Source organism: Eptatretus burgeri, chromosome 11 (assembly GCF_056783735.1).
Source record: "Eptatretus burgeri isolate ZD-2024b chromosome 11, Ebu_testis_v1, whole genome shotgun sequence".
Taxonomy (NCBI): Eukaryota; Metazoa; Chordata; class Myxini; order Myxiniformes; family Myxinidae; genus Eptatretus; species Eptatretus burgeri.
The window spans coordinates 75,105,962-75,125,041 of NC_140971.1; the positions used below are offsets into that span (position 1 = coordinate 75,105,962).

A 19,080-nucleotide genomic window follows, 5' to 3' on the forward strand; every position below is an offset into this window, starting at 1 on the left:
TTTTTTGGCCAATCATGACGTCATGACCCGTGTCTCATCATCTTCTTCTTTTTCTTCTTCTACTTTCTGTTTTTTTTTTTAAGAAAGAATTGAAGCACCATATGGCTCTCGGTTTGTCGTTTAAGTTGTGTTTTTTTTTTGGCCAATCATGACGTCATGACCCGTGTCTCATCTTCTTCTTCTTTTTCTTCTACTTTCTGGTTTTTTTTTTTTTAAGAAAGAATTGAAGCACCATATGGCTCTCAGATTGTTTAACTCTCATTTCGGCTTTGGCCAATCGTGACGTTTTGGGATGAGACACGTGACCAATGTCTCATTAATTTGGGGCTCTTCTTTTTTTGTTTTTTGAAAAACGACGAAAGAAAGAAAGAAATGAAACACCATATGGCTCTTGGCTTGTAGTTTAAGTTGTATTTTTTTTTTTGGCCAATCATGACATCATGACCAGTGTCTCATGAATTTGGGGCTCTTCCTCTTCCTCTTCTACTTTTTTTTCAAAAAAGAAAGAACTGAAACACCATATGGCTCTTGGCTTGTCGTTTAACTCATGTTTTGGTTTCGGCCAATTGTGACATGACCCGTGTCTCATGAATTTGGGGCTCTTCTTTTTTATCCTACTTTCTGTTTGTAGCTGCGTGTCGCGTAGCGAACGCTGGCTCTAAGAGAGCTCCGCGTTGTTGTTGTTGTTGTTGTTGTTGTTGTTGTTGTTGTTCTTCTGAAGACAAAACCTTTAGGACTCGGCTCTTTTATATACAGGATCCGGATCTCCTTAAATACTAAACACCTGTACACATCCTCACATTGACGGTCTCGCCTTTTGAGAGCGTCTATCATCAACTTTTAAATATATTCGGACATTTGCTTTAAAGTTTCGAAAAGTTCACGTTACTATTTAAAGATTATTCCATTTAATGTGTTGTAATTTCGTAAATACACGATTTTCCCATCATGAACAGGAGCCTCCATGATGGGTCTCGCTATTGGCTCCATCAAGGCACGTGACGAAATATCGGAAGTTGTTATTGCCTTTAGGACGCGGCTCTTGGACACATTTGTCCTTGTTTTTAAAAAGAAAGAGTTGAAGCACCATTTGGCTCTTGGCTTGTCATGTGACTGTTGTTTTGGTTTTGGCCAATCATGACGTCATGACCCGTGTCTCATGAATTTGGGGCTCTTCTTCTTCTTCTACTTTTTTTCTTAAAAAGAAAGAATTGAAGCACCATATGGCTCTCGGCTTGTCGTTTAACTCTTGATTTGGTTTTGGCCTATCATGACGTCATGACCCAAATGTCTCATTCATTTGTGGCTCTTTTATGTCTGACTTTGAACTGTTTTATGAGCAAATTAATGGATGAAATGCTTCCATGAAATCACAGTGCCCTTTTAAACTTGTCACATCTTTGAGAGGTTTGTATTATAATTTTCCCTGCTACTTTATTTTAACAGAAGCTTGTTGCTGTTTTACTCGAGGTAAATTTTATGTCTCGCCTCTGTGACCCTTTGAATCGAATGATTGTCAAATTGCTCACCATTTACATATTGCGCACGAATTGTGGTGGCTGAGTGGTTGATTTGGAAAGGAGGGCATATAATGGATGGTTTGAGGGGGGGGTAGTGGCAGCACTACTAGTACTACTTTTAATGGTTGCAATTATTCCTACCTTTGTGTGGGGCAACCATGGAACGTTTTTTGGGCCATGGCTTTCACGAATCAGCTGGTTAGCCCAAACAAGTTGACTGAAGGTGATTTTGGCTGGAATTTTGTAATTTGTTCCTGATGCCGGCAATATAATATCACGACTACTGTTCATAAAAAACACTGTGGGATCTTAAACGTCCATCAATGGCAAGTGCTACCCGACGAGTCATCCTGTTTGAGGTCCATCAGATGAATGCCACGCACATTGTTGCCTCGCCCTGCATATGTGAAACACCAGGATGTCAGTTTATAGCTGGGTTGGGATTCAAACCCAGGATAGGCAGCTCAGAGGTGAGTTTGCATACCTCTTTTAGCTGTTCTGCCAAGTCCTATGTGTGTAACATGAACTCCTGCTTTGTATTAATTGCTAAACTGTTGGACCTTTGACACTGTCCTGCTCGTCGTTGTTTAGAAAAAGAAAAATCTACCACTGTGTAACCTTCCTGAAGAGTGAGTCCGTCAGCAAAGTTTGTAACTTGGTAAATGTCTACCCTTTCACAACGAAGAGTGATGTCTTACTGATAACATTTCCATCCCCACTGTCGATTCCACAATTTTTAACCCAGTCCATCTTCATCCATCTAACACTCCTGCTATTTCCATAAAATATCCAATGAGATGCCAAACCTAAACTTTATATAGCATGATTCTAATTTCTAAGTATGACAATAGCACCTACATCATGCTGTCTGCTGATTCTCAATGTTTCCCTGAGTATGCTGGCATGGCAATGAATATGATGAAGCATTTTGTACAAAGTATCTTCAGAGCATAACAAGTAATTTTTTGGGATTTTTCACAATCCGTTTTATTCTTCTGGTACCAATTGTTAGAGACCGGTATCGAGGTGAACAGCCGCAGAACGCGCCCTTTCTCCTCCTCTCGCCTCTCCGGTCCGGCCCAACGCTGCCCCCACCTCCCAATCCAGGACAGGCTTCGCGGCGCGCTCCCCTTCCCCCGTCCTCACCCGTCCAGCGGCGACCGGCCGGGTGTGTGGCCCCCTGTCTCAGGCGAGTGCCCTCCCAGGCTGCCTTGTAACGGGCTTTTTAACATGCCCTGTGTGTGTTGAACCAGTGTCATTGAAATTCCATTTTAGGGATTTGTGTGTTGTGCTTGGAGAATGTTTTGATTGCAATTATTTTTCACATTTGGCATTGCTGAATTTGCAGTCAATATAATCTTTCACATCCAATCATAGTTTTCTTTGAGGTACTTTTTGAATGCCCAATTGTACTGTTTGTAATTTTTGTGAACGTGTGCAAAGCATGATAGTTCTGATTGTTACATGAACGTCTGTCCAACTGTTAACTTCGTTACAAATTTTTTTTTTTTTGTCGACTTAAAACCCCAAAACTTCAGCGAGCAGTGTGACATATGGTCGGGCGGCATTTCGTGGCAGTTGTTTCACGCGGTTGACAATACAGAGCCGTTGTCTTTATCAACAGGTGCTGAGAGGGCCTGATAAAGGGCCCACACAGTGACAGGCCGAGCAGGGAATGGGGCGATTGGAGTCCCTGCACATTTTTGTGAGCAAACGGCACATCCCAAAGCCAATGTCAAACCCCACATACGTGGTCGTAATCTTTCGATTGCTCGGAAATATTTTCAGACATCGTTAGCAACAAAGCTCCTGTTGTAGTTTACAAAATGACCGAAGCTTTCCTGGCGAAGTCAGATGTCTAAGAATGCTCTTCTTGCCAAAGCATTGCGCGGCCCATGTGGTAAGCGATGCTTTTGAAGCCGTGAGATTTGTAGACCTCGGATCCATTTATGGTTCGTCTCTCACTATGGGCCTGCTGAAATAACCATCGCTAATCCCGCCAGACGTTTCGCCTCTTCAGCCACCCCCTTCCTATTCTTTGTGGGAAGCCCCGCGTTTTTCACCGCTACATTATTATAAAGGCAGGCTCCCATTGGTCGAAGCATTGGGTTTCAACCAGTCGCTTTTTTCTTTTTCCACCCAATTCCCACCCTTCCCCTGTAACTCCAGCATAAAAAAAACTTCTTTTCTCCAGGAACTTTCTTGCTTCACCAAACCAGTCTGTTCGCTTTGCTTCCTTGAAAATTTCAGCTTGCTATTCGCTCCGAAACAGCATGAGTGGTGCAACAGTTGTCGCAAAACCCTACTTCCGTGTTCGGCCTGTCTTCTGTAGCTCAAGGTCTTGGAATCTCAAGTGAACTTCAAATATTGTTCTATTTCTTGACCTTGTATTGCATTTTTTTTTTTTTACATTTCTTCTTCCATGATAATGTAGAGATATGTTGGAAGACATTTTTTTTTTTATGTTTCATTATATTTTATTATTTGGGTTTGTGCTGTTATAACCACCCACAAAGCAGCTCCTTTCCTCTTTTGGAAATTGGTTTATAGAAAGAAATCTATGCTTTACAAAGTGCGTTGAATGTTCACGTCTTTATTTTTTTTTAAATTTTGAAACGGGGTCGGTCTGTAACATCCATATTAAACCACGGCTCATCGTTCTGAGATCCTGGGTTTAAATTTCCTTTAATGAGTTGATTTGTCCAGTTTTGTTTTTATCTGTCATTTTCTACACACAAATGTAGCCTCATGAAGTGGCTAAACGATAGGGCAACAGGTTCACAGACTGACAGAGGATCAAAGGGTAACAGGAACACAAAGACATTGCACTTGAATGGATAAGTGGCAGAAAGGAGAGTGGCAGGAGGAGGTGTGTGGGATTGGGTCAGTGAGAGTAGACAAGAACAAGGGTGGGTATTTGAGAAAGCATGAGGTGGTGATGAGCAGCACATTTGGAGGACTTGAGGAGGGGCATTAGACAACGGAACCAGATCGTGAGTTTTTCACAGACGAGAGAAGAGGGATGAAGGAATGGAGCTGAGTATTCAGCTTATAATCGGGAAAGGTAACCATTTGTGTTCTGGAATAACGCGTGCTCCCTGGGTGGGCTGGAGGAGGATGGAGAGAAGTGAGGCAATAAAAATCTGATGTTTTTATGATTTAAAATGTTCAGGCATAATGATGTCTCCCATTGTCCCTGTCCCGCATGTGATGTATGCACAAGCTTCTCAATGACCCTGAGATCAATGTCGATCTTAGTTTTTCTGATATTTCCACAATTGTTCCACCAACGTTCTTCCCAGCATATGTATACTGTAAACAATAACTGCACTCGGTAGAGTAACCTCCGCAAGGCTGAACAGTTTACATTTTATGTTCCACTTAGAGGCCAGATCTGGATGCAGACATTAACCAAAATCGAATCGGCTTGTTCTTGTTACCTACCTAACTCATTCACAAGGTTTTGAAATATCATGCTACAGGACCTTCAGAAAGTATTCACACCCCTTGACTTTTGTCACATTTTGTTGTTACATCCTTTTAAAAAGGATGAAATTTAAATGTTTTGTCACCACTCCACACAAAATACCCCATCATGGCAACGTAAAAACATGTTTTTAGAAATTTTTACAAATTTATTAAAAATTAAAAGTTGAAATGTCTTGCATCAATAAATATTCAACCCCCTGAGTCAATACTTTGTAGAAGCGCCTTTGGCAGCGATTATAGCTTCGAGTCTTCTTGGGTATGTCTGTATCAGCTTCGCACATCCAGATTTGGGGAGTTTCTCCCATTCTTCTTTGCAGATTTGCTCAAGCTCTGTCAAGTTGGATGGTGAGCGTCGGTAAACAGTAATTTTCAAGTCTTTCCACAGATTCTCAAAAGGGATTCAAGTCTGGGCTTTGGACTTTCACATTCTTGTTCTGAAGCCATTCCAGTGTTGCTTTGGCTGTATGCTTGGTGTCATTGTCCTGTTGGAATGAAAATCTTCACCACAGTGTAAGGTTTTTTTTGCACTCTGAAGCAGGTTCTCCTCACTGATTTGCCTGTATTTGGCTCCATTTATAGTTACCTCTATCCTTTCAAGTCTCTCAGTCCCTGCCACTGAAAAGCATCCCCATAGCATAATGCTGCCACCACATGCTTCACGGTAGGGATGGTGTTAGATGGGTGATGAGCTGAGCTCGGCTTCCACCAGACGTAGCGCTTTGCATTCAGGCCAAAGAGTTCAATTTTCATGCCATTGGACCACAGAATCTTTTACCTCATGTTCTCAGAGTCTTTTACGTACCTTTTTGCGAATTCCAGGTGTGCTGTCCTATGCTTTTTTCTCAGGAGTGGCCTCCATCTGGCCACTCTCCCATAAAGCCTAGATTTGTGAAGTGCCACAGAGATTGTTGTCCTTCCAGCAGGTTCTCCCATCTCAGCCAAGGAACTCTGTAGTTCTGTCAGAGTGGTCATTGGGTTCTTGGTCACCCCCCTGACCAAGGTCCTTCTTGCTCAGTTTGGTCTGACGGCCAGCTCTAGGAAGAGTCTGCGTCGTTCCATATTGTTTCCGTTTCCTAATGATGGAGCTCACTCTGCTCTTGGGAACTTTCAACACTGTAGAAATTGTTTTATATCCTTCCCCAGATCTATACCTCCTCACAATTCTATCTCAGAGTTCTCCGGACAGTTGCTTGGACTTCATGGTGGAGTTTCTGCTCTGACTTGCACTGTCAATTGTGGGACCTCATATAGAAAGGTGTGTTTCTTTCTAAATCATGTCCCATCAATTGAATTGGCCACAGGTGGACTCCAATGAAGTTGTAGAGAAATCTCAAGGATGATCAAAGGAAATTGAATGCACCTGAGCTCAATTTGGAGTGTCATAGCAAAAGGATTGAATATTTATTGATGGAAGACATTTCAGATTTTCATTTTTAATTGATTTGTAAGAATTTCTAAAAACTTGTTTTCACTTTGTTATTTTGGGGTATTTTATGGAGATCAGTGACAATGTTTTAAAAATTTATTCCATTTTATATTCAGGCTGTAACACAGCAAAATGGGACAAAAGTCAAGGGTTGGAAGACTTTCTGAAGGCACTGTTGATGTTGTTGTTCACCCTATCTCTCACTGTGAAGAATCACGTTAGAAGTTCTTGTATCCAGATCCAGATCTTCACCAAAATCAAATCAATTCATCCTTGTTATACAACCAACCTGTCCACCAAATTTAGTCTGTAACCTTTTGGGACATCCTGCTTACAGGCAGACAAACAGACAGGGGTGAAAACATAACCTCCATCCTCCTTTGGTGGTGGAGGTAATAACTCCTAAAACATAAGGATTGGATAATTTTGTCATCTCTAAAATGGTGTGCTGCAGGACAAAGTACCCACAGAACCTAAGATGGTTTAAAACAAGATTTTGAATCTCCATCTGTTTTTTTTCACGTCACTTTGGGTACACCCGGATTAGCCAAGTGGAAGAGTTGATTCGTCGTATTATGACGCAAACCTGTCAGGGGTGATACACGCACCTTAGGGTTTTCCTTCCCTTTAGTGTACGCATGTTATTTGTGGTGCCGAACGCAGCACGTTCTCTAATGATTGCAATCCAAGGTTACGAACGAATGTACAGGTCAGCTACCACTCGAATGGATCTTTGTCAGTTGGTGTCTGTGACTTCTAAGTGGCGTTACGGTGATCACATCAACAGCGTAACATTTTTGAAACTTGTATTTCAAATAAACAGATACAAAGTCGAATGAGAAGTTCACCATTACATGCAATGTCCAACAACAATTCCCACATTGATTTGTTTCCGTTGCCTTTTGTCCCAGTCCTGTCGGCACAACTCACGGCACAACTCACGCGTGTTCACCTCGTCCACCAGGGCTGTTGAACTATTGAGTCTTGGCGCGGTATTCTCTCTCGTACGCTGGCCCATCCAGGATGATTGAAGAGCTCAAAGGAATTCTTTCCTGATACACAATCTTCATGTGTTTTAAACAACCTGATTGTAATTGGCTCCACGCGTTAACAACCACTCTGGACATTAACACCTCGTTCATTCTTCAGAGTTGAGTCGAGCACGGGAACGATCGAAATTCACAGCTCGTGCCTTCCAACAAATGCGATTCTCATCACATTCTGGTAGTTTCATCTCAGAACGTTTCAGCACTTTCATGAATCTTACCAGGCAGTTTGCAGTACAATACCACCATCTACAATCAAAATTAGCTCTTACATCAAGCAGTGTATAATACAATTTACTAATCCATGCTAAACAAAACTTATAATACGTAACCATCAATTTTAATCGTTCATGTACAGACATTTATTAATGCTTACAAATACCACAACATCTAGCTTTTAACTGACACTGACATGGAGCATTGTGTGGAACATTTAAGGTTTTATGGTGGTCTGACATAATAACATAGTTATTATAATTTTTATCATTATTAGTGGTGTTATTGTTACCACCACCCACCGAAGGTGGCCAGAGGTTATGTTTTCACCCTTTGTCTGTCTGTCTCTGTTTGCTTGTTTGTGTTCAGGAAATCTCAAAAAGTTGTGGATGGATCCGGATGAACTTTGGTGGGAAGTTTGGGTGTGTGACAAGGAAGAATTGATTCGATTTTGGTGAAGATCTGGATCCAGATCCGACTACTATAATTTTTAAGTGATTTGTCACCATTGAGAAATTATGCCAAAAACTATCTCAAAAAGTTATGGACGGATTCGGACGAAACTTGGTGGACAGGTTGGGTGTGTGACAAGGACAAATTGATTCGCGTTTAGTGAAGATCAGGATCCGAGTCCAGGCAGAGGTTTGTGTTCTTCCGATTGCCCTTCTAGTTACCTCCTCCACCAAAGGTGAAGGAGGTTATGTTTTCACCCTTTTCTGTCTGCTTGTTTGTAAGATATCTCAAAAATTTGTGGACGGATCCTGATGAAATTTTGTGGACAGGTTCGATGTGTGACGAGGATAAACTGATTAGATTTTGGTGAAGGTCCAGACCTGGATCCGGCTCCTATAATTTTTGAAGTAATTCTTAACCATTGAGAGATATGACTAAACCAATGAATAACACGATGTCAAAAAGTTGTGGTTGGTTTCGGACTAAACCTGGTTGACACTTTAGGTGTGTGACAAGGATGAATTGATTCGATTTTGGTGAATATCCAAATCCAGATCTGGATACGAGAATTATTTAATTTTTAAAGTGATTCTTCACCATTGAGAGATAGGGCCAAAAACAATATATATATATATATATATATATATATATATATATATATATATATATATATATATATATATATATATATATATATATATTGTTACGGAACTGGAAAACATTTGCATTCAACATACAGATGTCCCAAAAGTCAGTTATGTCGTTAAGTATGTGTGTAGTCAGATCCCTTTCCTTTTGTCTAGTGGGAGAATCAAAGGCGTGCGTTGCGATTTCTGTTTAGTTTGGTTATTAAATCTTTACATCCAACGAACCCTGCAACGAATAACCAACAACCATTCCATTCCCCATCACTATCCACTATAGTCCAAGAGCATTAGGTCAAAATAGGCCCTAACCTGGACATTTTTGGTAACAAGCTGATTTTTTCAGGATAGGTCCAGGAATGTGTGTGAAATAACATACTAAAAGTCCTCATGAATCCTCCTTGAGCGTTTTCCGCAATCCAAGATGGCGTCCAAAATGGCCGCCTCTTCTGTTTTTCTCATAACTTTGCAAGCAGGTTTCCCCAAAACACACTTTAAATGTCTACATATATGTTTTGAAGTATGAGGAACTCATTAGAATACATCTTAAGAGATGCTGAAGCACGCAAGCTGTACATCCTAAAACACTATGGAGCTCAATCAACGGTGGTGTTTGATGGATATGGAAGCGCAACTTCGACAAAGGTAGCTGAGCAGAAACGAAGAGCTCAGAAGTGTACCTCTAGTGACATCATATTTGAAGATATGCCAACCACCACAACCCAAGCAGCTTTCTTAGCCAACGGCAACAATAAGGCGAGACTTATACAAACTCTACGTGACAAAATGCTCATGGCTGGAGTATGTGTCAAGCAGGCAGAAGCAGACGCCGACACCCTGATTGTCTCCACAGCACTAGCACTGGCAGAGTCAGAACATGTGCCAGTTGCTGTCGTTGGTACGGACACAGACTTACTGGTAATGCTAGTTGCTCGGGCAACCTCTTCCACAGATGTGTACATGCTATGCCGCAGTAATCCTGTCACGGTCTTCAACATTCATGAGATTCAGCATGCCATAGGGGACACAAGAAATCACTTGATGTTTCTTCATGCTGTGACAGGATGTGACACGGTCTCTGCGATCTATCGTCAGGGCAAGCGTAAAGCTTTCAACATGGTGCACAAGAAGCGGGACTACGACTTGCTGGATACCTTCACAAACAGTGGAAGCACCCATGACGAGGTGGAAAAAGCTGGGGAAGGCTTCATTCTTAAGCTTTATGGAGCCAGCAGTTTTGAATCTCTTGATGACTACCGTCACATCGTATACAAACGGGCAATCGGTCGCAGTTCCCTGAGTTCATCCTTTCAGCTAGAAAGTCTACCTCCAACTAGTGCTGCAGCAAAGCAACATTCATATCGCGCCTATCTTACCGTCCAGGAATGGATGGGTAACTCCTTATCTCCAACAGAATGGGGCTGGCGATTTCAGGACGGGACTCTTACCCCGGTAGAAACAGACATTGCTGTTGCACCCGACACTTTGCTGAACATGGTGGCATGTGGGTGTAAACCAGATGGTTGCAGAAGCATGACATGTAGCTGCAAGAAACTTGGGCTCTTTTGTACCTCAATGTGCAGTAAATGCAGTGGTCTCAATTGCAACAATACAGCACCAACTCTTATAGATGCCGACGATGATATTACCCCAACTTCAGCGGACATCAACATTGAAGATACAGCATCCGACGATGAAGACAATGACTGATGCAACTAGGTGTGTGCATGCGTAAGGTAAAGATTCATCTGAAACTTTTGAGGTTTGAATCTCTAGCATGATCTTGTTTTGAATGTCTTTGCCTCTTGAAACAGGCTAAAACAGCAGTGTGTTGATAAGTGGCGGACATTTTGAGCACCATTTGAATTTCAGAAAGAACTTCAGCGGTTTTATTGTTTCCTTTGTACTTCAAAGTATCTGAATGAGTTCCTTATTTCTCAAGACACAATATATTTAGAGATTTAAAGTGCATATTGAGGTAACTTAGTCACAGGGTCATGAGAAAAACAGGGAAATTGCAACCATCTTTGGCACCATTTTGGATTTTGGGACTAGTTCAAGTAGTTTTATTGGTATAGATATGCGTGTTTCAAATCTGCGAATAAGAATTTATCTAGATTCCTTGACTCCCATAACATATATAAAGACATTTTAGTGTGCTTTATTGGGTTACTTAGTTGCAGAGTTATGAGAAAACAACAACAGGGAAAGGGGCATTTCGGGCGCCATTTTGAATTTCAGGATGAGCTCAAGTGTTTTTATTGGTAAATGCGTGTTTTTGAAAAATTCCCAATAAGTATATGATTCATTTCATGAGTCGCAAAACATATATTAAGACATTTAAAGTGCGTGTTGAAGTACCTTGGTGTAAAACCAGAAACGGCAGCAATTTCAGACGCCATTTTGGATTTCTGAAAGAGCTTAAGCGGTTTTATTCGTTTTTGTGTGTTTCAAAATCTTCCGATATGTATTGTATTGAGTTCCTTATACTTCAAAACATATGTGTAGACATTTAAAATGTGTTAAAGGTAAACCTACTTGCAAAGTTATGAGAAAAACAGGAAATGGTGGCCATTTTGGACGCCATCTTGGATTGCGGAAAACGCTCAAGGAGGATTCATGAGGACTTTTAGTATGTTATTTCACACACATTCCTGGACCTTTCCTGAAAAAATCAGCTTGTTACCAAAAATGTCCAGGTTAAACCCTAATGCTCTTGGACTACTACCCACCCGCTGTCTACAAGCACTCTGACTTGCCAAGGCAGAGTCTTGCAGCCGTTCCTTGCCGCTTCCACCAACGTTCCTTCTGGTCCGAGAGCCAGCGAAATTTATTCAACCGGAAAGAGACAGAAGGTTTGACCACACAAGGTGGTTGATCATGTATTGCTGACCAAGGATCGGGATTGCTGCCGGTTCGTAGCCTGTACCTTAGGCCGACAGGTGATATTTCCATGTCACCAAAATTGGATTTACTCAACCCGAGAGTGACAGGGAAACTAATCATACCATGACATGGGGTAGGGATCACAGTTGACCAAAAGGTGGTTGACAGCAATTCTAACCTGTATGTTTTCCAGTACAGCAATTTTTTATGGGGTCACGTGACCACATTTATTCAACCCGAGAGCGACAAGCATGAGACTTGGTTCATATAATCTACGGTTAGGCCAAAAAAAAAAAAATGTTGCATTGGCGTAACCCGCCCGACCCTAAAAATTCCGCCGACCCTACGTTTTTTTTTTTTGTTTTTTTGCTCTCGAAAAATTTTGCCGACCCTATTTTATTGCTATTTTTGTTGTTTTGCTATCGTTTTCAAGTATCTTGTTGATTGCGATCGCAATCGCAAAAACCCAGAAGTGTTTCGGACAGAACCCGCCGACAAAAAGGGTGGTACTCGAGCCGGGGGAGATTTTGGGAGGGATTTATTAGGAAAAAAAAAACAAAATAAAAAAAAGATCCCGACCAACCTACCCTATTTTTCAGTGACCCGTTACGCCAATGCAACATTTTTTTTTTTTTGGCCTTATTGCCAAATACGAAAATATCAATAACAGCAATTTCACCCTGTACTTTGACCTTGACAGTAACCTTTGACCTTGACCCAGGTGCAATATACCAACGCTATTCAACTCAAATGCGACAAGCATCGAACTTAGTTAAGCTTGATCTAAGGATATTGCCAAACACCAAAATACCAATGACAGCAGTCTTTTCATGTGCTTTGACCCTGACAGCATCCTTCGACATTGAACCCGTAATAATTCCAAATTAAATTGAATGCCAAATTTAACCAATGCCTCGACATAAAATAATCTTAAACCACGACAGAAAACTAAGGCCCGGTTTCTCAAAGCGGTAAGACGCGTCTTGGACGTAAGACGCGTCTTACCGCTTCGAGAAACCGGGCCTAAAGCTTCACTTCCCATAGCACGAACGTCGGTTATTCTTTCTTTGTCATCGTCCAAGTGGCATAAACGATCCATACAATTGATCAGGATTGGTATTATGATGAGCAGTATTGGTCGTATTGATCAATTAATCCATTTCAGATTCGCTCCCGCTGTCACCACTCCAGGGTTCACCATCAGTATCCGGGGAGAGAGTGTCGATGGGCTGGTCTGGATAGCCGTGGACGTATTCCTCAACATCAGTGTCACACTCGTAAGGATCCTCTTCAGATTCCTCCGTCCCTGGCGCAGTAGATGAAGGCTTCTTCAGCTCTTCGGGTAGTACAGGCCAAAGAAAACACTGAAATGTGTAATTTCCAGTTGCATCCATTTGCCAGCCATAGTTGATGGGATTGATTCTGGCCGTTGGATTCGCCTTCGAAGCCGACGTCCACATCAAGGAGACGTAGTGAGCCCTATTGAGATGTTGCAGCAGGGTACGTTTGCAGGGGGTCATGGAAGCGCAGTTGATCTTCCTCACTTGTTCAGAGAACTTTCCCGCACCCACCATCTTGAAAAAGGCCTCTGCTCGTACCTCAATGATGCATTTTGCTTATTGCCATACACATGGCAAACGAATCGCTCCAACCCCAGCACATCCATTTCGTCGCCACACAAAGACTGAAGAACCTTGACATATCCTTTTTGCATGATTTCAAACGGTTTCTGTTTTCCTTTTCGGTAGAAAGCGGACGTGTAGTCCGTGAGGGCGTGAAAACCAACGACAGCCTCTGTTGTACCTGCTTCCGTATCCTCCAGTACGTGAGCGATTTCAGACACGTTGATGTAACGGCGATCGTTTCCGCTTCCGTAGTCGAGTATTATGTGGTGGGGATGTCTTGCAGCGACTGGCAACAGTATCACCATAACGTCCGTGTCCGAGGAACGTACAGTCATGCCACCTGACATCGCCGTTGCAGCATGGTAGGCAATGAGAGTGTCTGCTTCCTCGTGTTGACCCTGATACTGTGGTGGACCAGACACCACCAACAACCCCATGCTGTTCACCTTCAGTTCTATACAGTTTCCCCCGTTTGAGATATACACCGTTTTACGGTCAATGATCGCAACATACTGCTCATTCTGGACTTCTTCCATCATGAATTTCAGAAAGGCATTCTTGAAGCGATAGTTTTTGAGGAGCTCACTGCCATTCTTTTTCTGCTTTTGTTCCGGCCCTGTTATCACAAAATCCTCATCACAGCCACCACCCCGGTTCCTCCTCTCCGGATCCTTTATTGATGGTGTAACGTACTTGTCAAGAAGTAAATGCACCTCCATCGCGATACAGGCACTCCTATAAATGTGCACCATTATATCCCTCACTATCGACCGATACGTTGATCACTTACGGTGAGGCAGAACCTCGTGGGAGAATAAGACCGCCATCAACGAGATAAACCAAGGGCCGCACTGAGAGTGAGATGTCCAAGAGCGTTTCTTTCTGTTTTCCTTCCAGAACTTTGGTGAGCACTGACTTGGTCGTCTTCGTCACTGACCCATCGCTGTGTGCGATTGACAGGGGAATCGACGTTTTTTGATGGCTTTGTAGATCTCTGAGATCGATAACTTCTCGCACCGCGTCCATTGCTAAGACGTGAACGAAGGTGTCTCTCACACCTTCGGTACCAACCTTATCACATTTGATCGGTTTCCGAGCATTTTACGATGCAATGTTTTGCACTCTGGTGCGCTTCACAGCTTTTAGAAATCTTGACCCGTCTTCTGCGCACTCAAGCAGAAACTCCGATCTTGCCAATTTTCCGCGATGAAGAGTTGTGGTCAGGTACTTGGCCGTCGCTTCGCAGACACTTTTCCCCATAGCCAAGTTGACGAGGGCCTCTGGTGCGGCGGGACCGAACGAATGGCATGTTTCAATGAACATCTGCTTGAGACGGTCGGCACTTTCTTTGTCCTCCTTCACACGCTGCTTGCGCAATTGGTTTGCCGGTGTTTCTCCCTTCTGAGTACCGCACATTTCTTTCATCTCTGTTGCGGCCATGCTGCGCTGTGTTAGGCTCACACACCACCGTCTAAATGCCTTCTCCGAATTGGCGAAGTGGACGACTCCGGTAGCTGCAGATGCGGCGTCGCGATTTGTGGTCTGCTCAAGGGTTAGCTCGATTGGACTGCGGGAGTATGCCTTATTTGTACGTCTCGTGCTGAAGGCACCAGCTTGTAGTACATCCATTGCAGCCGAACCTAGTTGACTTAGCTTTTCCAAATAGAGTGAACCCCACCGAGCATGATTTGGTCTGTTCAAGGCGAAGAACAGATCCGTAAGATGAGGTAGAACTGTCACATATAGGGCGACATCGTTGGTTCCTACAGCCCTTTGTAGCTCTCGGTAAATGCGGTTGATGAAGTACACGTACACAGTCCAATATGCCGCTGTCTTGCCAAGTGAGCCGTTCATGGTATCATGAAGAAACTGCTCATAGTCCTTGATGAGCCGCAGGAAATCTTCCTCTGTCGCCTGTTGGACCAATTTGTTCGTATCGTCCAAATCTGTCGACATTATCTCTTGAGATGACTTCTTCAAACTGATCACGTCTGTCCGACAGGAATCGTTCATACAGTAACTGCTCCAGAACACCAGCTGTTATCTGGTGAATGCGGGTACATCGGTTATAAAACTTACCCTTCACAAACCCATTCAATGAACCCTCGGCAAGAACATAACCCTCTGTCAACAGATATTCCAAACCGGAATCGGATATATCGGTCCCAACAGCACCAAAAAATGCTAATATGACGTGAAAGTTGCCCAGTAAAATGATAAGTTTATCAAACTTGGGCGAACGGAGAGCTTGAATGGCCAACGCCTTCATGGCAATGTTCAGATCGTACGTAACTGGGTGCCACATTTGACCATTCTCTTCAGCCACTTTCAGAGATCGTTCTATGATAGCCTGAACAACCTTGCCAAGGGATGGAGACTCATTTATGGGATCCATATAAGCTATCACTGTCATTGGAAGGCGGTCCTCCACAAACAAGGAATATAATCCGTTGAACTGAGGCACCGTTTCATGCATGGACTTTATCACCCACAAAATATCCAATGCCTTTGCTTCAATGAATTTATCGCTGTCGTTTGAAGTAGTCGCTGCCGAAAGTGAGAATTTGACTGCTCGCAAATTCAAACGGAAAGCTGGACACTCTTTCACAATGCCTTCAAAGGTTCTTCTGGCTCTCCCACTCACAGTTGACGTCTCTCTTGACGGTCCTGCGACTATTTTGGCGTGATGTTCATCTGGAACGTATTGATTCTGGCAAGCTATACCCACGGTAAATGTGCAGACTGTTCTTGCCGTCCAGGGTTTCGACATTCAAGTCAAAGTTGTCCCCGGCAGTTCCTGAAGCAGAAATCAAGAAATGATCGTATCCTAATGCTTGAGCAAAATGGGGGCGTCCTGGGTAATCTTTCCGGGTTTATGCACATTGAACTGATTGTAAGATTCATCACGTTCTCCCTCTCATCCAGCAATTGGTTTTATAGCCACTTACCAATTGCAAGTTGTGAAAGCCTGGTGTTGGCTTGGTGGTTAGGGTGGCGGCTTGGGATTCCAGTGTCCTGAGTTCAAGCCCCGTTGGCTGCTGAATTAACACCAGGGGGTTGACTCAGCCTGTCATCCTTCCGAGGTCGGCGAAATGAGTGCCAGTGTACTGGTCCCGGTGTATGCCCCGGTTAGAATAGGTGTACCATATCCCTGTGTGTCATAAGAGGCGACCAGGGTTGGCGTCAGGAAGGGCATCCGGCCATAAAACATTGCCTCACAAAAAGCCAAACCCCTGCACAGCAGGGAAAAATGGCTGTAAAAACGGTCATTTTTTATTTTTATTTTTACCAATTGCAAGTTGTGAGTCGGGCAACATTCCTACCGGTGTCTCCTTTTCTCCTGAAGCACAGGTGTATGCGATTTCCGACACGAGTCTTTTGCATTCATCGTCGCTCACACAATGACCAAGTCTGTTCAGTACTGTTATTGCACTCTTGCTTCCTAACATCGAAGAAAGTCCAATACCTAGCGCTGTGTTTTTCCAAGGTTTTACATTTCCCTGTGATACGGTATAGACTGCATCTGAAGAGAGCGCTTCACACTTTCTTTCCTTAACGGCTGATGGTGCTTCAGCAACGCCACACAGTAGTGTTCTGTAGAAAAGTTTTATCGGCGGAGGTATTTCTGGGGCGGTTTTCTTCAGAGAATCAACGGTTGTAGGGCTCGGAATTTGGGTCTTCTCCATTTGTAGAATCTCCGATCGCAACATCATTGCACTCGATCGTACTTCCTGTTCATCCGCAGTGGTATTTTTCAAAGCCACGACAGCATCATCAAAACTGAGAGATGGCATGTAAATTAATTTCCTGGTCTTGTTCGACTCCTTGCCATAGCACAGGTTGTCCTTGTAGGCTTTTTTTTAAATTTTATCCAGCAACTTCTGTGTGGTGTATCCTTCTTTTCCCCCAGAAATCCCACCACTGGCCAGGAATTCTGATTTGTATAACTCCATTACAGATGCAACTGCGACTGGAATACGTTTTGCCACTACTTGGGAGTCTATGAATCCCTGTATCGCTTCGAATGCTTCCCTGTGAACAGCTGAGGGTGCAACGAAATCATATCCGCAACTTGCAGCCTCAGCAACGTTACTTCGAAGGAATTTCAAGCGACAAATATTGTGGTACATGCCCTCGGGAGCCACTAGGTCGTCCGTTCCTCGAGCAAGCGCCAGAATTTTCTGACTCGAAGTGGAATTTGGGTTCGCTCAAGCACATGCCACAACTGATTTGCTACCATTCATAGATAGCATCAGGTTCAATGTTTCAAACGATTTTCCACATTTGGATAGTTTCTTTTGAACAGAAAACGCAGCGTTTGTCAACTATGACACCTCGAGGGCTCGATTTTAAAAAGCCAGACACTGAGCTTGTCTTTTTAGCTAGGCTTGGAGGTTTGCTGCTTTCATCCTCAGCTTTACGTTTTTTACAGCACTGAACTTACTGAGACAGGTCGAATGCTATCGCAGGCATGAATAGTCTGGGCAATTTTGAATCCTGTCGGTAGCTTCCTGAAACATGTCCGTTTGTAGACACTTTTGTCGATCCGAGGCATTTTGCACCCTTGACCACTGCTCGTCGTCCTTGATGTGTTTTAGCGGATTATCATCTTTCTTCCGACACAGGAAACAAACCTAAAATGAAGAAATCAAGCGTAATAAATTCGCTAGGCAGTTAGCATGCTAGGAGAATAACACGGCACAAAATGGGTGTGATGGTGGTGTGAGGTCATTGGAATGCTCATTGAGATTTTGTCAAGACGGTATATTATGGGATTATTTTATGGAAATGGAATTATGCAGCATTGAATCTACTAGAATGCACTGAAAATATTCCAGTGTGAGAATTTCAGCCCTTTTGACGTGCACTTTTTGGGCATTGCAAATGGGTGAGCATAGCCGGCGCACTTGGCGCGCACAAATGCACACTTTGTGTTGGTACGTATGACCGCATGGCGATTTATGAGGTATACGCACCCGTGGAGTGCGGTGCCCCTCAATCCCTTATCCATTTCCTGTCTGCAAATAACTAGAATAGAGAAAACAAAGTCAAGCCATGTACGGTGCAGTGTGTGAGTGAGGAAGTAAAGATGACAGAGAAAACCCAGCGCGCGAGTTACGTTGGCTTACGAGCACCAACACTTGGAGCGCAGAAAATGATAACGTATTGTATTGAAAATACTCACCTCATCCTCCATGATAATGTCCCCAAGGAGCCCTCAAACTTCCATGGTAAAGACTCGTTTGACTTCACTGATCAACGACCACCACTACATGCAGAGACTTCCGGGTGGCTCACGTAGTCAGGCATCCTCGTTACAAGAGTATACACGCACGGGAACGAGGCTGACGGTCCGGCAGCCGGCATTTGGGTGGGTTCGGGTCAGTTTCCCCATCCTGAATGGGGTAACTGGTTCAATGTCGAAGGATGCTGTCAGGGTCAAAGTACATGGAAAGACTGCTGTCGTTGGTATTTTGGTGTTTGGAAATATCCTTAGATCATGCTTAACTAAGTTCGATGCTTGTCGCATTTGAGTTGAATAGCATTGGTATATTGCACCTGGGTCAAGGTCAAAGGTTACTGTCAAGGTCAAAGTACAGGGTGAAATTGCTGTCATTGATATTTTCGTATTTGGCAATAACCGTAGATTATATGAATCAAGTCTCATGCTTGTCACTCTCGGGTTGATTAATGTGGTCACGTGACGCCATAAAAAATTGCTGTCCAGGAAAACGTACAGGTTAGAATTGCTGTCAACTACCTTTTGGTCAACTG

General features: G+C 43.2%; 1 protein-coding gene and 1 pseudogene across 2 annotated transcripts in view; one reads left to right on the forward strand and one right to left on the reverse strand.

The window, feature by feature from the left end:
* The window catches only part of LOC147017404 (transcription factor E2F6-like), an 82,928-nt gene that overhangs the window by 3,332 nt on the left and 60,516 nt on the right, over positions 1-19,080 (forward strand). The gene's annotated exons all lie outside the window — the stretch shown is intronic.
* On the reverse strand, positions 14,407-18,502 carry LOC147017405 (uncharacterized; annotated as a pseudogene).